Source organism: Aquarana catesbeiana, linkage group LG08, assembly GCF_042186555.1.
Source record: "Aquarana catesbeiana isolate 2022-GZ linkage group LG08, ASM4218655v1, whole genome shotgun sequence".
Lineage (NCBI taxonomy): Eukaryota > Metazoa > Chordata > Amphibia > Anura > Ranidae > Aquarana > Aquarana catesbeiana.
This window is the reverse complement of record NC_133331.1, coordinates 194588703-194615229: the sequence shown is the minus strand read 5'-3', so window position 1 is coordinate 194615229 and position 26527 is coordinate 194588703. Positions and strand designations below refer to the sequence as shown.

The 26527-nt window shown below is 47.8% G+C and overlaps 1 long non-coding RNA gene and 2 other non-coding genes across 4 annotated transcripts in view; all 3 read left to right on the top strand.

Moving 5' to 3' along the window:
- Positions 1-26527, top strand: part of LOC141106205 (uncharacterized) — a 210228-nt gene that overhangs the window by 141976 nt on the left and 41725 nt on the right. The window lies entirely within an intron of this gene.
- Positions 7828-7899, top strand: TRNAD-AUC (transfer RNA aspartic acid (anticodon AUC)). The gene has a single exon. It is a non-coding gene; the product is annotated as a tRNA-Asp (tRNA).
- On the top strand, positions 15843-15914 carry TRNAY-AUA (transfer RNA tyrosine (anticodon AUA)). Its single transcript has one exon. It is a non-coding gene; the product is annotated as a tRNA-Tyr (tRNA).

Genomic DNA, 26527 nt, shown 5'->3' with positions numbered 1-26527 from the left:
AGAGGGAAGAAAGTCAGACGAGCCACCTGAATCTGAACCAGTAAGTATACAGATAATGGAGTCCAAACACATTGGAGGGGGAGGGGAGATTTTCAGCAGCAGGCTCTTCCCCATCTAAGACATTTGTTTTACCAGACTTTTCAGACCAGTGTATATGAATTTGTGATCACTATACAATCATACGGCCTGGTCTGAATGATTTCTGTTTAGTATTGGAGATGATTATTGTGTATGTCATCTGACCACTAGAGGGAGCTAGGGTGGAAGGAGCGTGCTTGGTGAAATCTGCTGCACCTCGGGGGTGGGGTTCACCATACTTTGTTACCATTCTCTGTATCAATTAGAAATAGTAATGAATGTCTTTTTCTCTTTCTAGATTTATGAGGAACCATCAAATAACAGCATGCCATTGAATGAATTTATCAAAACCCTGGACCGGGAGGCTCCAATATCACCATATGAGCAGGAGTATTTCATAGGCTTTTCATACATGAGCGACAGTTTGATGATGTCACCAATGGAGTTATTTTCACCTCCACCATCATCGCCAGAGAAGCCTAATTTCGCTGACTGTAGTGATGAGAGTGAGCTTCAGAGGGAGGAACCAATGGACTGGGATCCAATATTATCATTGAAGATCCAGAGACCAGTACCGACTCCAATGGAGAACCATTATAAAGATGCTCTTCAACAATTGGCAGAGCTAATGGTCGTTTATCAGCCACCACCAGCGGTCAGACAGGAGAATCTCTTCACACCCTGGCCAATGCATTACGAGGAGGCTCATAAGAACCCAAAAGAGCCTGAGGAGCCTAATAATATCTATGACTTTGGCTACAAGAGAGTTAGTCAGATTCAGCAGCCACCTCAGGACTTCTTCCCAATGGCATACAACCAGGAGAATCTCTTTACACCGTGGCCGATGTACCATGAAGAAGCTCATAACAACCTCATAGAGCCAGAGGAGCAGAATAATATCTATGACTTTGGCTGCAAGAGAGTTAGTCAGATTCAGGAGCCACCACAGGACTTCTTCCCAACGGCATACAGCCAGGAGAATCTCTTTACACCATGGCCGATGTACCATGAAGAGGCTCATAACAACGTCATAGAGCCAGAGGCGCAGCAACACCTATGCGACATATTTCTACCACCAGAGAGACAGGACAGTGGACTTACACCCTGGCCCTGTATTATGAGGAGGCTCATGACAACATCATAGAGCCAAATGTTCAGTTTTTCCCAATTGCCTAAGTCTAGTTCACACCCCTTCAGGCTGGGCGCACATGAGCCAGTTTTTATCAGTGTGCTTTTCTTATATTTGTGTGCTTTTCTTATATTTGTGTGGTTTTCTTATATTTGTGTGCTTTTCTTATATTCATGTGCGTTTCTTATATTCGCCTGCTTTGGTGGTGACACAGGCTGCTGCATTTGGTGTAAGCTGCAGCATTTGGTGGTGACATAAGCTGCTGCATTTGGTGGTGACATAAGTTGCAGCATTTGATGGTGAGATAGGCTGCAGCATTTGGTGGTGACATAAGCTGCAGCATTTGGTGGTGACATAAGCTGCAGCATTTGGTGGTGACATAAGCTGCTGCACTTGGTGGTGACATAAGTTGCAGCATTTGATGGTGAGATAGGCTGCAGCATTTGGTGGTGACATAAGCTGCAGCATTTGGTGGTGACATAAGCTGCTGCACTTGGTGGTGACATAAGTTGCAGCATTTGATGGTGAGATAGGCTGCAGCATTTGGTGGTGACATAAGCTGCAGCATTTGGTGGTGACATAAGTTGCAGCATTTGGTGGTGACATAGGCTGCAGCATTTGGTGGTGACATAAGCTGCTGCACTTGGTGGTGACATAGGTTGCAGCATTTGATGGTGAGATAGGCTGCAGCATTTGGTGGTGACATAAGCTGTAGCATTTGGTGGTGACATAAGCTGCTGCACTTGGTGGTGACATAAGTTGCAGCATTTGATGGTGAGATAGGCTGCAGCATTTGGTGGTGACATAAGCTGCAGCATTTGGTGGTGACATAAGCTGCTGCATTTGGTGGTGACATAAGTTGCAGCATTTGATGGTGAGATAGGCTGCAGCATTTGGTGGTGACATAAGCTGCAGCATTTGGTGGTGACATAAGCTGCTGCATTTGGTGGTGACATAAGTTGCAGCATTTGGTGGTGACATAAGCTGCAGCATTTGGTGGTGACATAAGCTGCAGCATTTGGTGGTGACATAAGCTGCAGCATTTGGTGGTGACATAAGCTGCTGCATTTGGTGGTGACATAAGCTGCAGCATTTGGTGGTGACATAAGCTGCAGCATTTGGTGGTGACATAAGCTGCAGCATTTGGTGGTGACATAAGCTGCAGCATTTGGTGGTGACATAAGCTGCAGCATTTGGTGGTGACATAAGCTGCTGCATTTGGTGGTGACATAAGCTGCTGCATTTGGTGGTGACATAAGCTGCAGCATTTGGTGGTGACATAGGTTGCAGCATTTGGTGGTGACATAAGCTGCAACATTTGGTGGTGACATAAGCTGCAGCATTTGGTGGTGACATAAGCTGCAGCATTTGGTGGTGACATAAGCTGCAGCATTTGGTGGTGACATAAGCTGCTGCATTTGGTGGTGACATAAGCTGCAGCATTTGGTGGTGACATAAGCTGCAGCATTTGGTGGTGACACATGCTGCTGCATTTGGTGGGGACACATGCTGCTGCTTTTGGTGGTGACACATGCTGCTGCTTTTGGTGGTGACATGCCTCGGGCGGTGATGTCATAAGGGGCGGGGAAAGAAAGAAAGAAAGAAAGAAAGAAAGAAAAAGAAAAAGAAAAAGAAAGAAAGAAAGAAAGAAAGAAAGAAAGAAAGAAAGAAAGAAAGAAAGAAAGAAAGAAAGAAAGAAAGAAAGAAAGAAAGAAAGAAAGAAAGAAAAAGAAAGAAAAAAAGAAAGAAAAAAAAAGAAAAAGAAAGAAAGAAAGAAAGAAAGAAAGGAGTACACAGAGCCTCCTTTCCTCCCTCTCTCCCCAGCACATAGAGACACTTCTAATCCTTTACCTGCTATCCAGCTTGAATCCATTGGTACTTCACCTGCTGCCCAGCCAGATTCCACTGATCCTTTACCCGCTGACCAGCCTGACTTCATGGATACGCCACCAGCTATCAAATCTGGTGCCACTGATCTTCTACTGTTCATGCTGACACTACTAATCCTTTACCTTCTATCCAGCTTGAATCCATTGTTATTTAACCTGTTGCCCAGCCATATGCCACTGATCCTTTATCTGCTGACAAGCCTGATGTTGCTTATATACCACCTGCTGCCCAGTCTGCCTCTGCTAGTTTTGTGCCTGCTGCCCAGTCAGTCTCTGGTACTAGGGTCAAGATATCACCAACTCCAGAGGTCTAATACCTCTGCATCTCCATGCATGTTGCATGCCTGGCATGGGTTACCCGTTTGGTCCAAGATTCCTGTAGTCAACTTTCATGCGCCATTTGCTTAGGTTGTGTCAAAGCCTGGTGGTCCAGATTTCTGCTTTTTATTCACAGCTCCAGTAGTAGAGGTGTTCGGGGTAAGGGCAGAGTTCCATCTGAATTTTGTCCTGGTGTAATGTGTGCCTTTGCGATTCCAAGAGTGTTCGGGGACCTTTGCTGTGGAACCAATGTCTTGAAAAGACCTGGGTGACTGTTAAAATACACTTACAGCTCCAGTAGTAGAGGTGTTCTGGGTAAGGGCAGATTTCTATCTAAAGTTCGGCCTGATCCAGTTGTAATGTGTGCCCCTGCCACTCCAAGGGCATTAGGGGACCTTTTCTGGGGAACCAATGTCTTGGTAAGACCTGGGTGACTGTTAAAATATACTTAAACTTACAGCTCCAGTAGTAGAGGTGTTCTGGGTAAGGGCAGATTTCTATCTAAAGTTTGGCCTGATCCAGTTGTAATGTGTGCCCCTGCCACTCCAAGGGCATTAGGGGACCTTTTCTGGGGAACCAATGTCTTGGTAAGACCTGGGTGACTGTTAAAATATACTTACACTTACAGCTCCAGTAGTAGAGGTGTTCTGGGTAAGGGCAGATTTCCATCTGACGTTTGTCCTGATCCAGTTGTAATGTGTGCCTCTGCCACTCCAAGGGCATTAGGGGACCTTTTCTGGGGAACCAATGTCTTGGTAAGACCTGGGTGACTGTTAAAATATACTTACACTTACAGCTCCAGTAGTAGAGGTGTTCTGGGTAAGGGCAGATTTCCATCTGACGTTTGTCCTGATCTAGTTGTAATGTGTGCCTCTGCCACTCCAAGGGCATTAGGGGACCTTTTTTGGGGAACCAATGTCTTGGTAAGACCTGGGTGACTGTTAAAAAAAAACTTAAATTTACAGCTCCAGTAGTAGAGGTGTTCTGGGTAAGGGCAGATTTCTATCTAAAGTTTGTCCTGATCCAGTTGTAATGTGTGCCCCTGCCACTCCAAGGGCATTAGGGGACCTTTTCTGGGGAACCAATGTCTTGGTAAGACCTGGGTGACTGTTAAAATACACTTACAGCTCCAGTAGTAGAGGTGTTTAGGGGACCTATGCTGGGGAACCAATTCCTTGGAAAGACCTGGGTGACTGGTAAAATGAAAAGCAGTATGGGTTAGGGGACGCCACGTTAAGCCTACAGATGGTCCATGGGATCCCAGCATTGGGATATTTTCTGCCCTGTGGAGCTGCAAGTTCCAAATGTTGTACTTGTTAAAGGATCTCAGCCAGCTTCCAGGCCCCAACAGCAAGGCACTCAGCCAGCTTCCCAGACCCCAACAGCAGGGCACTCAGCCTGCTTCCAGACCCCAACAGCAGGGCACTCAGCCTGCTTCCAGACCCCAACAGCAGGGCACTCAACCAGGTGGCAGAGCACCTAGCCAGTTGTCAGAACCTGGCAGCATGGTATCTAACAGACTGAAGGACTATCAATTTTCAAATGTACTTTTTATCATATTATAGAGCACTTTTAAAGCAGAACAGGTTGCTTTCAACCAAACTATAAACACATCATATGGCTGGTATCATGGCTGATCACCATGAGAACTGCAGATCAAACAGAAATAAAAATGGAAGTTTCCTTGCTTGTAAAGGATAAGAGGTCAGTAGAAGCAATATTAACCACCAACAATGGTGTCAGTGGACACAATAATACCTGGACCTAGGTAGTATTACGCCTATTTGGATGCACTGTGCCCGCACGGGTGTGCTAGAGAGCCACAACCTGGGAGCTGCCTTGCAGCGCAACATCCACACCTCCAGTGGCTCTGGTGAAGACCAGGTGGCTCCTTAGACCCTGTGACTCTGGTACACCTCCGTTTGCATGCGGTCACACTGCTCCAACTCCAAAAAATAGCCACAAAAATAGCTGAATTAAAAGAAAAATGGAGTCCATTCAAAGATACGTCAGAATACAAAGAAAAATCTGCTCAAATACAAAGGTTTTTGGCTAAAGCTGATAAAGACATCAAACATAAAAAACCTAAAAATACCAAAGGGATTGGAACAACTATAGAGAAAACAAAGTACTTTTTATCATATTGTAGGGCACTTTTAAAGAAGAACAGGTTGCTTTCAACCAAACTATAAACATATCATATGGCTGGTGTCATGGCTGGTCACCTATACAACACCATGAGAACTGCAGATCAAACAGAAATGAAGATGGAAGCTTCCTTGCTTGTAAAGGATAAGAGGTCAGTTGGACGCAATAATAACCACCAACAATGGTGTCAGTGGGTGCACCTTGTGTGTAAACATCAGAAGAGCATCTACGGTCTTCAACAATCTGCAAGGATGTGGAATGTGAAAGTGAACAAAGTACTTACTAAAGAGGGATTCTCAAGATGTAAAGCAGACGGGGGTTTCTACTCCAGGAATCAAGACAGATGGATATACATCCTTATCTATGTTGATGACATTATAACCTGTTTTGAACAAGAAGGGGATTACAATCAGAAAGTTCACAAGCTGAAAGAAAATTTTGAAATCAAAGAACTTGGGAACATTAGCTACTATCAGAGAAACTTCAAAAGTTTGTTTCCATGTCTAGCAACAAATTCCAATGCAAACCAGGACTAATACGCACTGTAGCAGAGCGTCCCAGAGAGAGCCAGGAAAAGTCCACTTCGAGGTTTATACATCTCCCAGGCAATTTTTCAGGGCAATGGCTGGTGTTAGTGCTTCAATCATCCCCGGCACCAAGGTTGGTATGGTTTCAGAAGTCAGGATGATTGAAACACATTATTTCTATCATTACATTGTAATGTAAAATGAAATGGTTCAACTCACCATAATGCAGAATCATTGGGAGCCCTGAGCGTGTCACTTCCCACCATCGCTTGTCACTTGCCACTATGCCTGCCACCAGATGGAGATGTCACTTGCCACGCTGCCTGGCTGCCACCAGATGGAGATGTCACTTGCCACGCTGCCTGCCACCAGATGGAGATGTCACTTGCCACGCTGCCTGGCTGCCACCAGATGTTGATGTCACTTGCCACGCTGCCACCAAATGGAGATGTCACTTGCCACGCTGCCTGGCTGCCACCAGATGTTGATGTCACTTGCCACGCTGCCACCAAATGGAGATGTCACTTGCCACGCTGCCTGGCTGCCACCAGATGTTGATGTCACTTGCCACGCTGCCTGGCTGCCATCAGATGGAGGAGGGCGGAACAGCGGTGCGGGCAATGAGAGATGTCACCTCTCTCCACCGCCGCCGCACCGCTGACATTACTTCTCGATCTTTTCAAAAATGGCGCCGGGTGGCGCAATCACGCTACTGCGCATGTGCTGCCCGGCCGTGCATGTACGAGCCTTCCCAAGCCCGGCCGCTTCGGAACGGCGCATGCGCAGTAGTGGGCGGCTCGCGGCCATCTTTTCTAAGGGTACCGGTGCCCTTAATCGACTTTAACGGGCAGCCCGAAAGGGGGGGTGGCCGCGAAGTCGCCGTAGGAGCGGCGCCGCCCCTGCACCACTGCCGCTCCGAGGCCTGGCCTTGGTGGCCTTGTGGCAAATCTGGCCCTGGGAATATCCACAAATACCAAGCCAGACTAGTTGCCAAGGGTTGCTCTCAGAAATTTGGTGAAGATTATGACGAAACTTTCACTCCACCATCAGAGCACTTCTTAGCATTGCAGCCAGAAAGGGCATGCAAGTGAAATACCTAGACATGGAGACATTAAGGAAGATCTCTAGATAGAGCGACCACCAGGGTTTGAGAAAGGGGACAACCTTGTGTGTAAACATCAGAAGAGCATCTACGGTCTTATACAATCTGCAAGGATGTGGAATGCGAAAGTGAACAAAGTACTTACTAAAGAGGGATTCTCAAGATGTAAAGTAGACCCCCGTCTCTACTCCAAGAATCAAGAAGACAGATGGATATACATCCTTATCTATGTTGATGACATTTATAACCTGTTTTGAACAAGAAGGGGATTACAATCAGATAGTTCACAAGCTGAAAGAAAATTTTGAAATCAAAGAACTTGGGGACATTAGCTACAATCTGGGTATCCAAATAGAGAGAGAAAAAGATGGAAGTTCTCAGAAAATCTGCGAAATCTTGCAACAATTCCATATGCAATATGCAAAGGAAGTGAAATGTCTATGGAACCAGGCTATCGAAAGAGCACTGAAGGAGAAAACTTGCTACCCAACAATGATACGTATCACAGAGGAATTGGTAAGCTGCTATATGTTGCCACTGTGACAAGACCAGACATATTTGCAGCACTGGGATCCAGCGTCATCCTCACCTCCCCATTCCCAGGTTTTTTCCTCCCACACTTCAAAAACTTTCCTCGCGTTGGTGGTGCAGTGGTGAGCATAGCTGCTTATCCAGCAGCTGACCCGGGTTCAATTCCCGGCCAACGCAATTGCCAACATGGCTGCCTCGACCGCTAACCACTTTGTGTCCCCCAGGGAGAAATCTGCTGTGCAAATTAAATGCTGATGGAATAAAATTTAAATCAAAAGGAATGTGTTTATGTATGTGTTTTGTTAAGCATTTTGAATAATATATTTTTTTGCACAAGAAAATGATTGTTTTGTATTCTCATTTTCAGCCAGTAGGTGGAGCACTCAGCTCATTTTCAGGTATTTTCTAGGCTATCCTTAGCAACTTGGCTGAAAAAAAGCCTGCTGTTTACTATATAGTATTTACTATATACTATATAGCTCTCTCTAACACTAACCCTCCCTATAACCCCAATACTATCCCTCCCTATATCCCCAAGAATAACCCTCCCTGTAACCCCAATACTAACCCTTCCTATATCCCCAAGAGTAACCCTCCCTGTAACCCCAATACTATCCCTTCCTATATCCCCAAGAATAACCCTCCCTGTAACCCCAATACTATCACTCCCTATATCCCCAAGAGTAACCCTCCCTGTAACCCCAATACTAGCCCTTCCTATATCCCCAAGAATAACCCTCCCTGTAAACCCAATACTAGCCCTCCCTATATCCCCAAGAATAACCCTCCCTGTAACCCCAATACTATCACTCCCTATATCCCCAAGAGTAACCCTCCCTGTAACCCCAATACTATCCCTCCCTATATCCCCAAGAATAACCCTCCCTGTAACCCCAATACTATCCCTCCCTATATCCCCAAGAATAACCCTCCCTGTAACCCCAATACTATCCCTCCCTATATCCCCAAGAATAACCCTCCCTGTAACCCCAATACTATCCCTCCCTATATCCCCAAGAATAATCCTCCCTGTAACCCCAATACTATCCCTCCCTATATCCCCAAGAATAACTCTCCCTGTAACCCCAATACTATCCCTCCCTATATCCCCAAGAATAACCCTCCCTGTAACTCCAATACTATCCCTCCCTATATCCCCAAGAATAACCCTCCCTGTAACCCCAATACTATCCCTTCCTATATCCCCAAGAATAACCCTCCCTGTAACCCCAATACTATCCCTTCATATATCCCCAAGAATAACCCTCCCTGTAACCCCAATACTATCCCTCCCTATATCCCCAAGAATAACCCTCCCTGTAACCCCAATACTATCCCTCCCTATATCCCCAAGAATAACCTTCCCTGTAACCCCAATACTATCCCTCCCTATATCCCCAAGAGTAACCCTCCCTGTAACCCCAATACTCTCCCTCCCTATATCCCCAAGAATAACCCTCCCTGTAACCCCAATACTATCCCTCCCTATATCCCCAAGAATAACCCTCCCTGTAACCCCAATACTATCCCTCCCTATATCCCCAAAGAATAACCCTCCCTGTAACCCCAATACTATCCCTCCCTATATCCCCAAGAATAACCCTCCCTGTAACCCCAATACTATCCCTTCCTGTATCCCCAAGAATAACCCTCCCTGTAACCCCAATACTATCCCTCCCTATATCCCCAAGAATAATCCTCCCTGTAACCCCAATACTATCCCTCCCTATATCCCCAAGAATAACTCTCCCTGTAACCCCAATACTAGCCCTCCCTATATCCCCAAGAATAACCCTCCCTGTAACTCCAATACTATCCCTCCCTATATCCCCAAGAATAACCCTCCCTGTAACCCCAATACTAGCCCTTCCTATATCCCCAAGAATAACCCTCCCTGTAACCCCAATACTATCCCTCCCTATATCCCCAAGAATAACCCTCCCTGTAACCCCAATACTATCCCTCCCTATATCCCCAAGAATAACCCTCCCTGTAACCCCAATACTATCCCTCCCTATATCCCCAAGAATAACCCTCCCTGTAACCCGAATACTATCCCTCCCTATATCCCCAAGAATAATCCTCCCTGTAACCCCAATACTATCCCTTCCTATATCCCCAAGAATAACTCTCCCTGTAACCCCAATACTATCCCTCCCTATATCCCCAAGAATAACCCTCCCTGTAACTCCAATACTATCCCTCCCTATATCCCCAAGAATAACCCTCCCTGTAACCCCAATACTATCCCTTCCTATATCCCCAAGAATAACCCTCCCTGTAACCCCAATACTATCCCTTCCTATATCCCCAAGAATAACCCTCCCTGTAACCCCAATACTATCCCTCCCTATATCCCCAAGAATAACCCTCCCTGTAACCCCAATACTATCCCTCCCTATATCCCCAAGAGTAACCCTCCCTGTAACCCCAATACTATCCCTCCCTATATCCCCAAGAATAACCCTCCCTGTAACCCCAATACTATCCCTCCCTATATCCCCAAGAGTAACCCTCCCTGTAACCCCAATACTCTCCCTCCCTATATCCCCAAGAATAACCCTCCCTGTAACCCCAATACTATCCCTCCCTATATCCCCAAGAATAACCCTCCCTGTAACCCCAATACTATCCCTCCCTATATCCCCAAGAATAATCCTCCCTGTAACCCCAATACTATCCCTCCCTATATCCCCAAGAGTAACCCTCCCTGTAACCCCAATACTATCCCTCCCTATATCCCCAAGAATAACCCTCCCTGTAACCCCAATACTATCCCTCCCTATATCCCCAAGAGTAACCCTCCCTGTAACCCCAATAATCTCCCTCCCTATATCCCCAAGAATAACCCTCCCTGTAACCCCAATACTATCCCTCCCTATATCCCCAAGAATAACCCTCCCTGTAACCCCAATACTATCCCTCCCTATATCCCCAAGAATAACCCTCCCTGTAACCCCAATACTATCCCTCCCTATATCCCCAAGAATAACCCTCCCTGTAACCCCAATACTATCCCTTCCTGTATCCCCAAGAATAACCCTCCCTGTAACCCCAATACTATCCCTCCCTATATCCCCAAGAATAATCCTCCCTGTAACCCCAATACTATCCCTCCCTATATCCCCAAGAATAACTCTCCCTGTAACCCCAATACTAGCCCTCCCTATATCCCCAAGAATAACCCTCCCTGTAACTCCAATACTATCCCTCCCTATATCCCCAAGAATAACCCTCCCTGTAACCCCAACACTAGCCCTTCCTATATCCCCAAGAATAACCCTCCCTGTAACCCCAATACTATCCCTCCCTATATCCCCAAGAATAACCCTCCCTGTAACCCCAATACTATCCCTCCCTATATCCCCAAGAATAACCCTCCCTGTAACCCCAATACTATCCCTCCCTATATCCCCAAGAATAACCCTCCCTGTAACCCGAATACTATCCCTCCCTATATCCCCAAGAATAATCCTCCCTGTAACCCCAATACTATCCCTTCCTATATCCCCAAGAATAACTCTCCCTGTAACCCCAATACTATCCCTCCCTATATCCCCAAGAATAACCCTCCCTGTAACTCCAATACTATCCCTCCCTATATCCCCAAGAATAACCCTCCCTGTAACCCCAATACTATCCCTTCCTATATCCCCAAGAATAACCCTCCCTGTAACCCCAATACTATCCCTTCCTATATCCCCAAGAATAACCCTCCCTGTAACCCCAATACTATCCCTCCCTATATCCCCAAGAATAACCCTCCCTGTAACCCCAATACTATCCCTCCCTATATCCCCAAGAGTAACCCTCCCTGTAACCCCAATACTATCCCTCCCTATATCCCCAAGAATAACCCTCCCTGTAACCCCAATACTATCCCTCCCTATATCCCCAAGAGTAACCCTTCCTGTAACCCCAATACTCTCCCTCCCTATATCCCCAAGAATAACCCTCCCTGTAACCCCAATACTATCTCTCCCTATATCCCCAAGAATAACCCTCCCTGTAACCCCAATACTATCCCTCCCTATATCCCCAAGAATAACCCTCCCTGTAACCCCAATACTATCCCTCCCTATATCCCCAAGAATAACCCTCCCTGTAACCCCAATACTATCCCTTCCTATATCCCCAAGAATAACCCTCCCTGTAACCCCAATACTATCCCTCCCTATATCCCCAAGAATAATCCTCCCTGTAACCCCAATACTATCCCTCCCTATATCCCCAAGAATAACTCTCCCTGTAACCCCAATACTAGCCCTCCCTATATCCCCAAGAATAACCCTCCCTGTAACTCCAATACTATCCCTCCCTATATCCCCAAGAATAACCCTCCCTGTAACCCCAATACTATCCCTTCCTATATCCCCAAGAATAACCCTCCCTGTAACCCCAATACTATCCCTTCCTATATCCCCAAGAATAACCCTCCCTGTAACCCCAATACTATCCCTCCCTATATCCCCAAGAATAACCCTCCCTGTAACCCCAATACTATCCCTCCCTATATCCCCAAGAATAACCCTCCCTGTAACCCCAATACTATCCCTTCCTATATCCCCAAGAATAACCCTCCCTGTAACCCCAATACTATCCCTCCCTATATCCCCAAGAATAATCCTCCCTGTAACCCCAATACTATCCCTCCCTATATCCCCAAGAATAACCCTCCCTGTAACCCCAATACTAGCCCTCCCTATATACCCAAGAATAACCCTCCCTGTAACCCCAATACTAGCCCTTCCTATATCCCCAAGAATAACCCTCTCTGTAACCCCAATACTATCCCTTCCTATATCCCCAAGAATAACCCTCCCTGTAACCCCAATACTATCCCTTCCTATATCCCCAAGAATAACCCTCCCTGTAACCCCAATACTAGCCCTCCCTATATCCCCAAGAATAACCCTCCCTGTAACCCCAATACTAGCCCTTCCTATACCCCCAAGAATAACCCTCCCTGTAACCCCAATACTATCCCTTCCTATATCCCGAAGAATAACCCTCCCTGTAACCCCAATACTATCCCTCCCTATATCCCCAAGAATAACCCTCCCTGCAACCCCAATACTATCCCTCCCTATATCCCCAAGAATAACCCTCCCTGTAACCCCAATACTATCCCTCCCTATATCCCCAAGAGTAACCCTCCCTGTAACCCCAATACTATCTCTCCCTATATCCCCAAGAATAACCCTCCCTGTAACCCCAATACTATCCCTCCCTATATCCCCAAGAGTAACCCTCCCTGTAACCCCAATACTCTCCCTCCCTATATCCCCAAGAATAACCCTCCCTGTAACCCCAATACTAGCCCTCCCTATATCCCCAAGAATAACCCTCCCTGTAACCCCAATACTAGCCCTTCCTATATCCCCAAGAATAACCCTCTCTGTAACCCCAATACTATCCCTTCCTATATCCCCAAGAATAACCCTCCCTGTAACCCCAATACTAGCCCTCCCTATATCCCCAAGAATAACCCTCCCTGTAACCCCAATACTAGCCCTTCCTATATCCCCAAGAATAACCCTCCCTGTAACCCCAATACTATCCCTTCCTATATCCCGAAGAATAACCCTCCCTGTAACCCCAATACTATCCCTCCCTATATCCCCAAGAATAACCCTCCCTGTAACCCCAATACTATCCCTCCCTATATCCCCACGAATAACCCTCCCTGCAACCCCAATACTATCCCTCCCTATATCCCCAAGAATAACCCTCCCTGTAACCCCAATACTATCCCTTCCTATATCCCCAAGAATAAACCTCCCTGTATCCCCAATACTATCCCTCCGTATATCCCCAAGAATAACCCTCCCTGTAACCCCAATACTAACCCTCCCTATATCCCCAAGAATAACCCTCCCTGTAACCCCAATACTATCCCTCCCTATATCCCCAAGAGTAGCCCTCCCTGTACCCCAATACTAACCCTTCCTATATCCCCAAGAATAACCCTCCCTGTAACCCCAATACTATCCCTCCCTATATCCCCAAGATTAACCCTCCCTGTACCCCAATACTAACCCTTCCTATATCCCCAAGAGTAACCTTCCCTGTAACCCCAATACTATCCCTCCCTATATCCCCAAGAATAACCCTCCCTGTAACCCCAATACTATCCCTCCCTATATCCCCAAGAGTAACCCTCCCTGTAACCCCAATACTATCTTTCCCTATATCCCCAAGAATAACCCTCCCTGTAACCCCAATACTATCCCTCCCTATATCCCCAAGAGTAACCCTCCCTGTAACCCCAATACTCTCCCTCCCTATATCCCCAAGAATAACCCTCCCTGTAACCCCAATACTAGCCCTCCCTATATCCCCAAGAATAACCCTCCCTGTAACCCCAATACTAGCCCTTCCTATATCCCCAAGAATAACCCTCTCTGTAACCCCAATACTATCCCTTCCTATATCCCCAAGAATAACCCTCCCTGTAACCCCAATACTAGCCCTCCCTATATCCCCAAGAATAACCCTCCCTGTAACCCCAATACTAGCGCTTCCTATATCCCCAAGAATAACCCTCCCTGTAACCCCAATACTATCCCTTCCTATATCCCGAAGAAAAACCCTCCCTGTAACCCCAATACTATCCCTCCCTATATCCCCAAGAATAACCCTCCCTGTAATCCCAATACTATCCCTCCCTATATCCCCAAGAATAACCCTCCCTGCAACCCCAATACTATCCCTCCCTATATCCCCAAGAATAACCCTCCCTGTAACCCCAATACTATCCCTTCCTATATCCCCAAGAATAACCCTCCCTGTATCCCCAATACTATCCCTCCGTATATCCCCAAGAATAACCCTCCCTGTAACCCCAATACTAACCCTCCCTATATCCCCAAGAATAACCCTCCCTGTAACCCCAATACTATCCCTCCCTATATCCCCAAGAGTAACCCTCCCTGTACCCCAATACTAACCCTTCCTATATCCCCAAGAATAACCCTCCCTGTAACCCCAATACTATCCCTCCCTATATCCCCAAGATTAACCCTCCCTGTACCCCAATACTAACCCTTCCTATATCCCCAAGAGTAACCTTCCCTGTAACCCCAATACTATCCCTCCCTATATCCCCAAGAATAACCCTCCCTGTAACCCCAATACTATCCCTTCCTATATCCCCAAGTATAACCCTCCCTGTAACCCCAATACTATCCCTTCCTATATCCCCAAGAATAACCCTCCCTGTAACCCCAATACTATCCCTCCCTATATCCCCAAGAATAACCCCCCCTGTAACCCCAATACTATCCCTTCCTATATCCCCAAGAATAACCCTCCCTGTAACCCCAATACTATCCCTCCCTATATCCCCAAGAATAACCCCCCCTGTAACCCCAATACTATCCCTTCCTATATCCCCAAGAATAACCCTCCCTGTAACCCCAATACTATCCCTCCCTATATCACCAAGAATAACCCTCCCTGTAACCCCAATACTATCCTTCCCTATGTAGCGATGTGAACTGTATCCAGAAAGCTTCGCACCTTCCAGTGTTTTGAATATTGTTGGTCCCGTGATTATTCGACAGCCAGTGACCTCATACCTGTGCGCCAGCAGAGTGAGTTATGGGGCGTATAGTCCTTCTGGAATCTGCTGTTATATATTCCCATACTCTAAGACTACAAATCCCAGGGACCCTTGCAGTGGCCTAAAGGTTGCTGGGAGGGATTATAAAAGTAGCTTATGAAGCCCGGGCACGCTCTCTTCCTCCTGGGCCTGACGTAAGACGGAAAAAAAATGAGGTTTACAAACATGTTATTCTTGCCTGCTCTCTATAATAGTTTTGCATAGAGCAGCCGCGATCATCCCCTTTTTGGGTTGCCTGCTGGCGCTCCTGGCTCCTCCCCCTTACCCAGTGCACCCCATAGAAAGCGGTCCATTGAAGCACAGAGCATGGCTCGGCCCCACCCCCTGCTCACTGGCTGTGATTGGCTCCCACTGCTGACTCTCTGTCCAGTGAGGAGAGAGAGAGCTACTGCTCTCAGGCACAGCGCTGGATCAAGATAGAGCTCAGGTAAGTATGTGGGGGGCTGGGGGGAGCTGCATATAGGTTCTTTCCTCCCACCCTCCAAAGACATTCCTCGCGTTGGTGGTGCAGTGGTGAGCATAGCTGCTTATACAGCAGCTGACCCGGGTCCGATTCCCGGCCAACGCAATTGCCAAGATGGCTGCCTCGACTGCTAACTGCAGGGTGTAAAATGTACAATGTACTTTATCCTGTCTTCTTAGGTAGTCCTGTTCCCCTCCCCCCCCTCTGTCCAATCACATATACACTATATTACCAAAAGTATTGGGACGCCTGCCTTTACACAAACATGAACTTTAACCACTTGCCGACCGGGCCATAGCCGAATGACGGCTACAGCGTGGTCAGATAATTCTGGGAGGGCGTACAATGATGATCCCCGCACACACAGGAGTGTCCTTGCTCGCCGGATACTCGGGACCCAGTGCGTCAGGGATCGGGGTAAAGGACCAATCCCAGCGGCCCTTTACCACGTGATTGCTCCTGCCAGCGGATCCAGAGGGATCACTGTCACCGAACCGGCGTAATTTCCGGTTCTCTCCTCTCCTCACACCGATTGTGTAAGCAGAGGAGGGTGATGCTGATTGACTTTTTTTGCATGTATTCCAAGTGCCCAGCAGTGCCCCATCAGTACCCAGCAGTGCCCCATCAGTGCCCAGCAGAGTCCTTCAGTGCCACATAAATACCCAGCAGTGCCACATCAGTGCCCATCTGTGATCCAGCAGTGCCACATCAATACCCAGCAGTGCCACATCAGTGCCCATCTGTGATCCAGCAGTGCCACATCAGTGCCCATCTGTGCCCCATCAGTGCCATATCAGTAACCAGCAGTGCCCCATCAGTATCCAGCAGTGCCCCATCAGTGCCCAGCAGTGTCCTTCAGTGCCACATCAATACCCAGCAGTGCCACATCAGTGCCCATCTGTGCCCCATCAGTGCCATATCAGTAACCAGCAGTGCCACATCAGTACCCATCTGTACCACATCAGTGCCAATCTGTGCCCCATCAGTGCCAATCTGTGCCCCATCAGTGCCACATCAGTAATCAGCACTGTCCCATCAGTGCCCATCTGTGCCCCAGCAGTGCCACATCAGTACCTAGCAGTGCCAGATCAGTACCCAAGCAGTGCCCCATCAACACCCATCTGTGCCCCATTAGTGGCACATCAGTACCCAGCCGTGCCACATTTGTGCCCAGCAGTGCCCTACAGTGCCCCAGCAGTGTCACATCAGTACCCAGCAGTGCCCCATCAGTGCACATCTGTGTCCCATCAGCATGACATTAGTACCCAACAGTGCCACATCTGTGTCCAGCAGTGCCCCATCATTGCGCATCTGTGCCCTACAGTGCCACATCTGTGCTCTACAGTGCCCCGTCAGTGCCACTAGTGTGCCCATTAGTGCCAATACAGTGCCCATCAGTAAGTGCTCATCAGTGCCACCCTATCAGTGGATGCTCATCAGTGCCGTAGAAATGTGTAAAAAAAAAGTGTAGAAAAATGCGTTTTCATTTTCTTTTCACATTTTCCAAAAACTTGTGGGGAAAAATGACATGTTCAAAAGACTCATTATGCCTCATAGAATATACGTTGGGGTTTCTTTCCAAAATGGGGTCATTTTGAGGGCGTTTCCATTGTCCTGATGCTCCAGGGCCATCAAAAGTGTGATAGGTTGTCAGGAAATTAGATGTGTAATTTATGTCCCTAGAACACCTGACGGTGCTCCCTGAATGTTGGGCCTCTGTATGTGGCCAGGATGTGCAAAGGTCTCACACATGTGGTATCCCCGTACTCAGGAGGAGTAGCAGAATATATTTTGGGGTGTCATTTGTGGTATGCACAGGCCAAGTGAGAGAAATAACCTGTTAATATGACAATTTTGTGAATAAAAAAAGAAAAGAAAAATCTTAATTTTGCAAAGAATTGTGGGAAAAAATGAACCGTTCAAAAGACTCATTATGCCTCATAGAATATACGTTGGGGGGAGGGGGGATGACTCTCCATGCCTCTTACTAAATACCTTGGACTGTCTACTTTCCAAAAAGGGGTCATTTGGGGGTATTTGTACTTTCCAGGTTTGTTAGGGCCTCAAGAGATGAGATCGGCCGTCAGTACATCAGGTGTGATCGATTTTCAATGATTGGCACCATAGCTTGTAGACTCTATAACAGTGATTGGCGAACCTTGGCATCCTGGCAACCTTTTGGAACTACATTTCCCATGATACTCATGCACTCTGCAGTGTAGTGGAGCATCATGGGAAATGTAGTTCCAAAACATCTGGGGGTGCCAAGGTTCTCCATCACTGCCCTATAACTTTCACAAAGACCAAATAATATACACTGATTTGGATTATTTTTTACCAAAGATATGCAGCAGTATAAAGTTTGGCCAAAATTTATGAAGAAAAATGACTCATTTGCTGAATTTTATAACCGAAACGAAGAAAAAATAATGTAAATCTCAGGACTGGATGTGCAGAAACACCAATGATAATATATATAATAGAAGGGGATGGTTTCCCCTCCCAAACACCCTTGTGAATGAGCCTCTAAGCCGTGGCCCCTGTCTGTGTGATGGTGTTCTGTGACGGAGCTGTGTAAATCTCAGGACTGCATGGACAGAAACACCAATCCATATAATATATATATTAATAGGAGGATGTTGGTTTCCCCTCCTGAGCGCCCTATTATCTGTATGAAGGCGGTGGCCACTGTCTGAGTGATGGAGTTCTGTGTGCTACATGGCGGAGCTGTGTAAATCTCAGGACTGGATGGACAAACACCAATCCATAAAATATAATAATGAAATAGTAATATTTATGTAATAATCGGAGGAGGTGGTACCCCCCATCCCCCTATCCTGAACACTTTCCTCCCATGTGAATGAACCTCTAAGGTAGGGGTCCCTGTCTGTGTGATGGGGTTCTGTGTGCTATATGGTGGAGCTGTGTAAATCTCAGGAATGGATGGACAGAAACACCAACCCATAGATTATAATAATACTATAATATATATATATATATATATATATATATATATATATATATATATATATATATATATATATAATAATAGGAGGTGATGGTTTCCCCTCCCAAACAGTTTCCACCCATGTGAATGAGCCTCTAAATGGTGGCCACGCCCCCCCACCTGGGGCTGGCAGGAAGGTGGCCAGAGGGCGGGTACTGAGAGAGGAGATCCTGGCAGAGGGAGGAGGTGGGAAGGGCGCGGCTGGGGGTTTGATTGACAGGAAGGGGTGGGGCTTGGTGTTTGGTTGACAGGAAGGGGTGGAGCTTGGTGTTTGATTAACAGGAAGGGGCGGGGCGTGTGAGGGACAGAGGTAGAAGAGGGGCGTGCAGGCAGAGGGGACATCCATGGGGGTCCCAGTGATAGGATTGGATATCCTCCTGTAATTTATAGAATTGAAGTTCCTTTTCTGGCACTTTTTGTTTACAAGTAAAAATCAGTATTTTTGTTAGAAAATTACTTAGAACCCCCAAACATTATATATATATATATATATATATATATATATATATATATATATATATATATATATATATACACTTCTTCCAATTTTTCCGATTTCCAGTTGGCCAGTTTCTGATGAACTGACTGACATTTGAGTGGCCACAGCATACATTTCACATTATAATATCAGCATTGTAATAACAATATAAACAATAGCGATTTTTGATAATCCAATAAAGAAGGGTCTCCTATGGGGGGGATAGTGGGAGGGGGAGGAATAGTGCCCCATCATTGGTGTCAGTGGGAGGAATAGTGCCCCATCATTGGTATCAGTGGGAAGAATAGTGCCCCATCATTGGTATCAGTGGGAAGAATAGTGCCCCATCATTGGTATCAGTGTGAGGAATAGTGCCCCATCATTGGTGTCAGTGGGAATAGTGCCCCTCATTGGTGTCAGTGGGAGGAATAGTGCCCCATCATTGGTATCAGTGAGAGGAATAGTGCCCCATCATTGGTATCAGTATCATTTCCCTATTTACATGAAGGTCAGGTTATTATAACCCAGCCAGCACAGAGTTCCCCGTTACAGTACAAGGGGAACTGTGATGTAAGGGCGAATGCTGCAAACTTTGGTGTAAAGGAAAACTCTGATGTAAGGGGGGCTCCAGAGATCACCTTATATCAGAGTCCACTGACTTCCCCTTTACATTATTGACCACAGAGTTCCAACTTACATTTATAATGGGAACTCTAATGTGGGGGGGACTCTGGTGACCACAGAACACCTCTGCAGAGTGAATGCACTAAGGTAAGGGGGGGGGGGGTACTAATATAAGGGGAACCTTTCTATCAGTGCCCCCTTACCTTACTGTATGCACTCCCCCTTACATCAGTGCCACCCCTCCCCCCAGACTGGTCTTGTAGCGCTGTCACTGACCTCCTCTCAGGTGCACCATGCAGGGCTAAGCCAGACGGTCCTCTCTGGACTCCAGCTTGGTGGTTCTGGTTTCATCCAATGGTCTCCTCCCCTCAGTCCACAAACGTCTGACTCCTCCCGAGACACCCGTCCTGGCAGCACTTCCTCTCTTGACTCTTCTGTAGGCTCCATCCAGGGACTGCAGACATGATACAAGAGATGGTCAGAGACTGCAGGCAGGATACAGGAGATGGTCAGAGACTGCAGACATGATACAGGAGATGGTCAGAGACTGCAGACATGATACAGGAGATGGTCAGAGACTGCAGACATGATACAAGAGATGGTCAGAGACTGCAGACATGATACAGGAGATGGTCAGAGACTGCAGACATGATACAGGAGATGGTCAGAGACTGCAGACATGATACAGGAGATGGTCAGAGACTGCAGACATGATACAAGAGATGGTCAGAGACTGCAGACATGATACAGGAGATGGTCAGAGACTGCAGACATGATACAGGAGATGGTCAGAGACTGCAGACATGGTACAAGAGATGGCCTGAGACTGCAGACATGATACAGGAGATGGTCAGAGACTGCAGACATGATACAAGAGATGGTCAGAGACTGCAGACATGGTACAAGAGATGGCCAGAGACTGCAGACATGATACAGAAGATGATCAGAGACTGCAGACAGGATACAGGAGATGGTCAGAGACTGCAGACATTATACAGGAGATGGTCAGAGACTGCAGACATGATACAGGAGATGGTCAGAGACAGCAGACATGATACAAGAGATGGTCAGAGACTGCAGACATGATACAGGAGATGGTCAGAGACTGGGGACATGATACAAGAGATGGTCAGAGACTGCAGACATGATACAGGAGATGGTCAGAGACTGCAGACATGATACAAGAGATGGTAAGAGACTGCAGACATGATACAGGAGATGGTCAGAGACAGCAGACATGATACAGGAGATGGTCAGAAACTGGGGACATGATACAAGAGATGGTCAGAGACTGCAGACAAAATACAGGAGATGGTCAGAGACTGCAGACATGATACAGGAGATGGTTAGAGACTGCAGACATACTACAGGAGGTGGTCAGAGACTGCAGACATAATACAAGAGATGGTCAGAGACTGCAGACATGATACAGTAGACGGTCAGAGACTGCGGACATGATACAAGAGATGGTCAGAGACTGCAGACAAGGTACAGGAGATGGTCAGACTGCAGACATGATACAATAGATGGTCAGAGACTGCAGACATGATACAGGAGATGGTCAGAGACTGCAGACATGATACAATAGATGGTCAGAGACTGCAGACATGATACAGGTACTGTGTATGGTGTGGTGATGGATGCCCCCCCAATCTCTGTAGATGGGGAGATGTTGCAGATCAGTGTACAGTTCTAGGACCCAGGGGGAGAATGTCCTCTCTCCCCCCTCTAGAATATACCCATACCTCGCAACTTTCTGAGATGGGAATGTGGGACACCTATCATCAAATGTATGCAGGCATAGGACACACCCCTTGCCATGCCTCCCTTAACCACTTCCCGCCCGGCCCATAGCAGATGACGGCTGGGCGGTGGTTCAGTTATCCTGACTGGGCGCCATATGACATCCAGCAGGATAACATGCTGCCACGCGCCCGCAGGGGCGCGCATCGCGGCGATCGGTGTGTCAGTCTGACACACCGCTACACCGATCTTGGTAAAGAGCCTCCAGCGGGGGCTCTTTACCATGTGATCAGCTGTGTGCAATCACGGCTGATCACGATGTCAATAGGAAGAGCCGTTGATCGGCTCTTCCTCACTCGCGTCTGACAGACGTGAGTAGAGGAGAGCCGATCGGTGGCTCTCCTGGCTGGGGGGGCTGTGCTGATTGTTTATCAGTGCAGCCCCCCCCTCAGATCACCACACTGGACCACCATGGATTGCCACTAGGACCGCCAGGGAAGGGGCAACATGTGGATGGCCAGGTATGTACCCCATGGTCATCCACATGTGCCCAGTGTGCCCAGTCAGTGCCAATCAGTGCCCACAAATGGGCACTGATTGGCACCATTATGTTGCAGTGATGCCCAGCAATGCCACCCTTAGGGGCATCACTGCAAACAATCAGTATCATCAGTGCCACCCATCAGTGTCCATCGGTGCCGCCTGTCGGTGCCCATCTGTGCCCATCAGTGCCCACCTATCAGTGCCCATCCGTGCCCATCTGTGTCAACTATCAGTGCCACCCATAACTACCCATCAATGCCACCTATGAGTGCCCATCAATGCCACCTACGAGTGCCCTTCAGTGTCGCCTATGAGTGCCCTTCGGTGCCACCTATGAGTGCCCATCGGTGCCACCTATGAGTGCCCATAAGTTCCGCATACCAGTGCCACCTATCAATGCCCATCAGTGCCACCTATCAGTGCCCATCAGTGCCGCCTATCAGTGCCCGTCATCAGTGCCCATCATCAGTGCCACCTCATCAGTGCCACCTCATTGGTGCCACCTAATTGGTGCCCATCAGTGCCCGTCAGTGCCGCCATATCAGTGCCCGTCATTGAAGAAGAAAACGGTACTTATTTACAAAAATGTTTAACAGAAACAAAGAAAAACTTGTTTTTTTTCAAAATTTTCGGTGTTTTTTTATTTGTTGCGCAAAAAATAAAAACCGCAGAGGTGATCAAATACCACCAAAAGAAAGCTCTATTTGTGGGAACAAAATGATAAAAAATTAGTTTGGGTACAGTGTTACATGACCGCGCAATTGTCAGTCAAATTGCGACAGCGCTGAAAGCTGAAAATTGGCCTGGGCGGGAAGGTGTCTGCGTGCCCGGTATTGAAGTGGTTAAAGGAGAATTGTACAAAAACAAATGATTGGTTAAACCCACAAGTGCTTTTTTACCCCCATTATTCCTTTATACTGGCCTTTGGAATTTACAAATGCAGAAATGTAGAAATTGGATGAAAGGTTTAGCCCTGGGAAACACTGTTTGAGAGGTAAATAGTGCATTTTATATACAACTATATGGATCAGAGCAAAATGAGGGACAAATGAGGAGGAAAGAGGGTCATTGCTCCAAATGAGGGACAGTCCCTCGAAATCCGGGACAGTTGGGGGTTATGTACACCGATTCAGTGTGATCCCTGTCCCCTCCCCCCTCCTCTGTGTACAGGGCAGACCCTTCCCCCTCAGGACCCTCACTCACATCATCAGCAATGTCCCGATCCACACAGGTCCCCTCATACTCCCGGCCAGTCCACACACCAAGTCCCCTCCCTCCTGCCCTTTCCGTAGTCAGTAAGAAGGCAGGAAGTACGTCACGTGAGGGGGAGGAGCTCTGAAGGAGGACAACTTCCTCCTATGAATGGAGTCCTCCAAGCACCTTATTGGTTGCTAGGATACTAGGAAACTAGCAAACAATTGTTTTGACAGGCGGGACTTGGGAGACAACAGGGGGAAGCCAGTATACTTACTGCACATGCGCTATGCGTTTAGGTGACGGAAGTGACGTTCCATCCCAACACTGCGGCAGCCATCTTGCTACACCCCGCACTGGTCCGCAGTAAGCCTGCAGTCAGAAGGCGGCAGCGGACATCTTTTTACACCCAAGTCTTGTATTTCACATGCATTTTTACCAGTAAACTGAGCTTATATGCTGAAATCCCACCCCCCCCACCGCGCTCCGGTGCCCTCCGCCGCTTACTGGAGCCGTCGGCAGCGGCGGAAGGTGATTGGATTTGCACCCTTGCTGGGCATGGAGATGAGTGAGGGGAAGATGGCCCCCACCCGTCTCCATAACATTGCAGGGCGGAAGCAAAGTCAAAACGTCACTTCCGCCCATAGCTCTTAAAGGGACATTTTTCTTTTTTTTAAATGACAAATTTTTTATTTTTTTTATCGCATTTTAGTGTAAATATGAGATCTGAGGTCTTTTTGACCCCACATCTTATATTTAAGAGGTCCTGTCATGCTTTTTTTCTATTACAAGGGATGTTTACATTCCTTGTAATAGGAATAAAAGTGACAGAATTTAACCACTTAAGGACCGCCTAACGCCGATTTACGTCGGCAAGGCGGCACGGGCAGGCAAAATCACGTACATGTACGTGATTTGCCTCTCGCGGGTGGGGGGTCCGATCGGACCCCCCCCCGGTGCCCGAAGCGGTCCCGTTCTGTTCCCCGGCGATCCGAGATGAGGGGGAGGCCATCCGTTCGTGGCCCCCCCCTCGCGATCGCCGCCGGCCAATGGGAACACTCCTTTGCTGCTGTATGCTAAACAGCAGCAAAGGAAATGATGTCATCTCCCCTCGGCTCGGTAGTTTCCGTTCCAGCGCCGAGGGGAGAAGACATCAATGTGAGTGCACAACACACACACACACAGTAGAACATGCCAGGCATACAAAACACCCCGATCCCCCCCCGATCGCCCCCCGATCCCCCCCAATCACCCCCCCCCCCCCTGTCACAAACTGACACCAGCAGGTTTGTTTTTTTTTTTTTTTTTTTTTTTTTCTGATTACTGCATAGTGTCAGTTTGTGACAGTTACAGTGTTGGGACAGTTAGTATTAGCCCCCTTTAGGTCTAGGGTACCCCCCTAACCCCCCCTAATAAAGTTTTAACCCCTTGATCACCCCCTGTCACCAGTGTCGCTAAGCGATCATTTTTCTGATCGCTGTATTAGTGTCGCTGGTGACGCTAGTTAGTGAGGTAAATATTTAGGTTCGCCGTCAGCGTTTTATAGCGACAGGGACCCCCATATACTATCTAATAAATGTTTTAACCCCTTGATTGCCCCCTAGTTAACCCTTTCACCACTGATCACTGTATAACCGTTACGGGTGACGCAGGTTAGTTTGTTTATTTTTTATAGTGTCAGGGCACCCGCCGTTTATTACCTAATAAAGGTTTAGCCCCCTGATCGCCCGGCGGTGATATGCGTCGCCCCAGGCAGCGTCAGATTAGCGCCAGTACCGCTAACACCCACGCACGCAGCATGCGCCTCCCTTAGTGGTATAGTATCTGATCGGATCAATATCTGATCTGATCAGATCTATACTAGCGTCCCCAGCAGTTTAGGGTTCCCAAAAACACAGTGTTAGCGGGATCAGCCCAGATACCCGCTAGCACCTGCGTTTTGCCCCTCCGCCCAGCCCACCCAAGTGCAGTATCGATCGATCACTGTCACTTACAAAACACTAAACGCATAACTGCAGCGTTCGCAGAGTCAGGCCTGATCCCTGCGATCGCTAACAGTTTTTTTGGTAGCATTTTGGTGAACTGGCAAGCAAGCACCAGGCAGCGTCAGGTTAGCGCCAGTACCGCTAACACCCACGCACGCACCGTACACCTCCCTTAGTGGTATAGTATCTGTACGGATCAATATCTGATCCGATCAGATCTATACTAGCGTCCCCAGCAGTTTAGGGTTCCCAAAAACGCAGTGTTAGCGGGATCAGCCCAGATACCTGCTAGCACCTGCGTTGTGCCCCTCCGCCCGGCCCAGCCCAGCCCACCCAAGTGCAGTATCGATCGATCACTGACACTTACAAGGCACTAAACGCATAACTGCAGCGTTCGCAGAGTCAGGCCTGATCCCTGCGATCGCTAACAGTTTTTTTGGTAGCATTTTGGTGAACTAGCAAGCACCGGCCCCAGGCAGCGTCAGGTTAGCGCCAGTACCACTAACACCCACGCACGCAGCATACGCCTCCTTTAGTGGTATAGTATCTGAACGGATCAATATCTGATCCGATCAGATCAGATCTATACTAGCGTCCCCAGCAGTTTAGGGTTCCCAAAAACGCAGTGTTAGCGGGATCAACCCAGATACCTGCTAGCACCTGCGTTTTGCCCCTCCGCCCGGCCCAGTCCAGCCCACCCAAGTGCAGTATCGATCGATCACTGTCACTTACAAAACACTAAACGCATAACTGCAGCGTTCGCAGAGTCAGGCCTGATCCCTGCGATCGCTAACAGTTTTTTTGGAAGCTTTTTATTGAACTGGCAAGCACCAGCGGCCTAGTACACCCCGGTCGTAGTCAAACCAGCACTGCAGTAACACTTGGTGACGTGGCGAGTCCCATAAGTGCAGTTCAAGCTGGTGAGGTGACAAGCACAAGTAGTGTCCCGCTGCCACCAAAAAGACAAACACAGGCCCGTCGTGCCCATAATGCCCTTCCTGCTGCATTCGCCAATCCTAATTGGGAACCCACCACTTCTGCAGCGCCCGTACTTCCCCCATTCACATCCCCCAACGAAATGCAGTCGGCTGCATGAGAGGCATTTTTATGTGCTCCCGAGTACCCCTACCCAACGAACCCCCCC